A 4,860-nucleotide genomic window follows, 5' to 3' on the forward strand; every position below is an offset into this window, starting at 1 on the left:
TGTTAATGAGGGTGAGGGGGGTGTGTGTGGGTCTGTTAATGAGGGTGAGGGGTGTGTGTGTGGGATGTTAATGAGGGTGAGGGGGTGTGTGTCGGTCTGTTAATGAGGGTGAGGGGGTGTGTGTCGGTCTGTTAATGAGGGTGAGGGGGTGTGTGTGGGGCTGTTAATGAGGGTGAGGGGGTGTGTGTGTCGGTCTGTTAATGAGGGTGAGGGGGGTGTGTGTGGGTCTGTTAATGAGGGTGAGGGGTGTGTGTGTGTCGGTCTGTTAATGAGGGTGAGGGGGTGTGTGTCGGTCTGTTAATGAGGGTGAGGGGGTGTGTGTCGGTCTGTTAATGAGGGTGAGGGGGTGTGTGTGGGGCTGTTAATGAGGGTGAGGGGGTGTGTGTGGGGCTGTTAATGAGGGTGAGGGGGTGTGTGTGGGGCTGTTAATGAGGGTGAGGGGGTGTGTGTCGGTCTGTTAATGAGGGTGAGGGGGTGTGTGTGTCGGTCTGTTAATGAGGGTGAGGGGGGGTGTGTGTCGGTCTGTTAATGAGGGTGAGGGGGGTGTGTGTGGGTCTGTTAATGAGGGTGAGGGGGTGTGTGTGTCGGTCTGTTAATGAGGGTGAGGGGGGGTGTGTGTCGGTCTGTTAATGAGGGTGAGGGGGGTGTGTGTGCGGTCTGTTAATGAGGGTGAGGGGTGTGTGTGGGTCTGTTAATGAGGGTGAGGGGGTGTGTGTGGGGCTGTTAATGAGGGTGAGGGGGTGTGTGTGGGTCTGTTAATGAGGGTGAGGGGGTGTGTGTGGGGCTGTTAATGAGGGTGAGGGGGGTGTGTGTCGGTCTGTTAATGAGGGTGAGGGGGGGTGTGTGTGGGGCTGTTAATGAGGGTGAGGGGGTGTGTGTTTCGGTCTGTTAATGAGGGTGAGGGGGTGTGTGTCGGTCTGTTAATGAGGGTGAGGGGGGTGTGTCGGGGTCTGTTAATGAGGGTGAGGGTGTGTGTGTGGGTCTGTTAATGAGGGTGAGGGGGTGTGTGTCGGGTCTGTTAATGAGGGTGAGGGGGTGTGTGTGGGTCTGTTAATGAGGGTGAGGGGGTGTGTGTGGGTCTGTTAATGAGGGTGAGGGGGTGTGTGTGGGTCTGTTAATGAGGGTGAGGGGGTGTGTGTGGGTCTGTTAATGAGGGTGAGGGGGTGTGTGTCGGTCTGTTAATGAGGGTGAGGGGGTGTGTGTCGGTCTGTTAATGAGGGTGAGGGGGTGTGTGTCGGTCTGTTAATGAGGGTGAGGGGGGTGTGTGGGGGTCTGTTAATGAGGGTGAGGGGGTGTGTGTGGGGCTGTTAATGAGGGTGAGGGGGGTGTGTGGGGGTCTGTTAATGAGGGTGAGGGGGTGTGTGTCGGTCTGTTAATGAGGGTGAGGGGGGTGTGTGGGGGTCTGTTAATGAGGGTGAGGGGGTGTGTGTGGGGCTGTTAATGAGGGTGAGGGGGTGTGTGTCGGTGTGTTAATGAGGGTGAGGGGGTGTGTGTCGGTCTGTTAATGAGGGTGAGGGGGTGTGTGTCGGTCTGTTAATGAGGGTGAGGGGGTGTGTGTCGGTCTGTTAATGAGGGTGAGGGGGGTGTGTGGGGGTCTGTTAATGAGGGTGAGGGGGTGTGTGTGGGGCTGTTAATGAGGGTGAGGGGGTGTGTGTCGGTGTGTTAATGAGGGTGAGGGGGTGTGTGTCGGTCTGTTAATGAGGGTGAGGGGGTGTGTGTGTCGGTCTGTTAATGAGGGTGAGGGGGTGTGTGTCCGTCTGTTAATGAGGGTGAGGGGGTGTGTGTCGGTCTGTTAATGAGGGTGAGGGGGGTGTGTGTCGGTCTGTTAATGAGGGTGAGGGGGTGTGTGTGGGTCTGTTAATGAGGGTGAGGGGGTGTGTGTCGGTCTGTTAATGAGGGTGAGGGGGTGTGTGTGGGGCTGTTAATGAGGGTGAGGGGGTGTGTGTCGGTCTGTTAATGAGGGTGAGGGGGTGTGTGTGTGGGTCTGTTAATGAGGGTGAGGGGGGTGTGTGTGGGTCTGTTAATGAGGGTGAGGGGGTGTGTGTGTGGGGGCTGTTAATGAGGGTGGGGGTGTGTGTGTGGGGCTGTTAATGAGGGTGAGGGGGTGTGTGTGTGGGGCTGTTAATGAGGGTGGGGGTGTGTGTGTGGGGCTGTTAATGAGGGTGAGGGGGTGTGTGTGTGGGGCTGTTAATGAGGGTGGGGGTGTGTGTGTGGGGCTGTTAATGAGGGTGAGGGGGTGTGTGTGTGGGGCTGTTAATGAGGGTGGGGGTGTGTGTGTGGGGCTGTTAATGAGGGTGAGGGGGTGTGTGTGTGGGGCTGTTAATGAGGGTGGGGGGGTGTGTGTGGGGCTGTTAATGAGGGTGAGGGGGTGTGTGTGGGTCTGTTAATGAGGGTGAGGGGGTGTGTGTCGGTCTGTTAATGAGGGTGAGGGGGTGTGTGTGGGTCTGTTAATGAGGGTGAGGGGGTGTGTGTGGGCTGTTAATGAGGGTGAGGGGGTGTGTGTCGGTCTGTTAATGAGGGTGAGGGGGTGTGTGTGTCGGTCTGTTAATGAGGGTGAGGGGGTGTGTGTCGGTCTGTTAATGAGGGTGAGGGGGTGTGTGTGTCGGTCTGTTAATGAGGGTGAGGGGGGTGTGTGTCGGTCTGTTAATGAGGGTGAGGGGGGTGTGTGTCGGTCTGTTAATGAGGGTGAGGGGGTGTGTGTGTCGGTCTGTTAATGAGGGTGAGGGGGTGTGTGTCGGTCTGTTAATGAGGGTGAGGGGGTGTGTGTCGGTCTGTTAATGAGGGTGAGGGGGGTGTGTGTCGGTCTGTTAATGAGGGTGAGGGGGTGTGTGTGGGTCTGTTAATGAGGGTGAGGGGGTGTGTGTCGGTCTGTTAATGAGGGTGAGGGGGTGTGTGTGGGGCTGTTAATGAGGGTGAGGGGGTGTGTGTCGGTCTGTTAATGAGGGTGAGGGGGTGTGTGTGTGGGTCTGTTAATGAGGGTGAGGGGGGTGTGTGTGGGTCTGTTAATGAGGGTGAGGGGGGTGTGTGTGGGGCTGTTAATGAGGGTGAGGGGGTGTGTGTGTGGGGCTGTTAATGAGGGTGGGGGTGTGTGTGTGGGGCTGTTAATGAGGGTGAGGGGGTGTGTGTGTGGGGCTGTTAATGAGGGTGGGGGGGTGTGTGTGGGGCTGTTAATGAGGGTGAGGGGGTGTGTGTGGGTCGGTTAATGAGGGTGAGGGGGTGTGTGTCGGTCTGTTAATGAGGGTGAGGGGGGTGTGTGTCGGTCTGTTAATGAGGGTGAGGGGGTGTGTGTGTGGGTCTGTTAATGAGGGTGAGGGGGGTGTGTGTGGGTCTGTTAATGAGGGTGAGGGGGGTGTGTGTGGGGCTGTTAATGAGGGTGAGGGGGTGTGTGTGGGGCTGTTAATGAGGGTGAGGGGGTGTGTGTGTGGGGCTGTTAATTAGGGTGGGGGGGTGTGTGTGGGGCTGTTAATGAGGGTGAGGGGGTGTGTGTGTGGGGCTGTTAATGAGGGTGAGGGGGTGTGTGTGTGGGTCTGTTAATGAGGGTGAGGGGGTGTGTGTCGGTCTGTTAATGAGGGTGAGGGGGTGTGTGTGGGTCTGTTAATGAGGGTGAGGGGTGTGTGTGTCGGTCTGTTAATGAGGGTGAGGGGGTGTGTGTCGGTCTGTTAATGAGGGTGAGGGGGTGTGTGTGTGGGGCTGTTAATGAGGGTGAGGGGGTGTGTGTGTCGGTCTGTTAATGAGGGTGAGGGGGGTGTGTGTGTGGGGCTGTTAATGAGGGTGAGGGGGGGTGTGTGTCGGTCTGTTAATGAGGGTGAGGGGGTGTGTGTCGGTCTGTTAATGAGGGTGAGGGGGTGTGTGTCGGTCTGTTAATGAGGGTGAGGGGGTGTGTGTGTGGGGCTGTTAATGAGGGTGAGGGGGTGTGTGTGTCGGTCTGTTAATGAGGGTGAGGGGGTGTGTGTGTGGGGCTGTTAATGAGGGTGAGGGGGTGTGTGTCGGTCTGTTAATGAGGGTGAGGGGGTGTGTGTGTCGGTCTGTTAATGAGGGTGAGGGGGTGTGTGTCGGTCTGTTAATGAGGGTGAGGGGGTGTGTGTGTGGGGCTGTTAATGAGGGTGAGGGGGTGTGTGTCGGTCTGTTAATGAGGGTGAGGGGGTGTGTGTCGGTCTGTTAATGAGGGTGAGGGGGTGTGTGTCGGTCTGTTAATGAGGGTGAGGGGGTGTGTGTGGGTCTGTTAATGAGGGTGAGGGTGTGTGTGTCGGTCTGTTAATGAGGGTGAGGGGGGTGTGTGTGGGTCTGTTAATGAGGGTGAGGGGGTGTGTGTGGGTCTGTTAATGAGGGTGAGGGGGTGTGTGTGTGGGGCTGTTAATGAGGGTGAGGGGGTGTGTGTGTCGGTCTGTTAATGAGGGTGAGGGTGTGTGTGTGTGGGTCTGTTAATGAGGGTGAGGGGGGTGTGTGTGGGGCTGTTAATGAGGGTGAGGGGGGTGTGTGTCGGTCTGTTAATGAGGGTGAGGGGGGTGTGTGTCGGTCTGTTAATGAGGGTGAGGGGGGTGTGTGGGTCTGTTAATGAGGGTGAGGGGGTGTGTGTCGGTCTGTTAATGAGGGTGAGGGGGTGTGTGTCGGTCTGTTAATGAGGGTGAGGGGGGTGTGTGTGGGGCTGTTAATGAGGGTGAGGGGGTGTGTGTCGGTCTGTTAATGAGGGTGAGGGGGTGTGTGTGGGTCTGTTAATGAGGGTGAGGGGGTGTGTGTCGGTCTGTTAATGAGGGTGAGGGGGTGTGTGTGTCGGTCTGTTAATGAGGGTGAGGGGGTGTGTGTGTCGGTCTGTTAATGAGGGTGAGGGGGTGTGTGTGTCGGTCTGTTAATGAGGGTGAG

Source organism: Chiloscyllium punctatum, unplaced genomic scaffold, assembly GCF_047496795.1.
Source record: "Chiloscyllium punctatum isolate Juve2018m unplaced genomic scaffold, sChiPun1.3 scaffold_1400, whole genome shotgun sequence".
Classification (NCBI taxonomy): domain Eukaryota; kingdom Metazoa; phylum Chordata; class Chondrichthyes; order Orectolobiformes; family Hemiscylliidae; genus Chiloscyllium; species Chiloscyllium punctatum.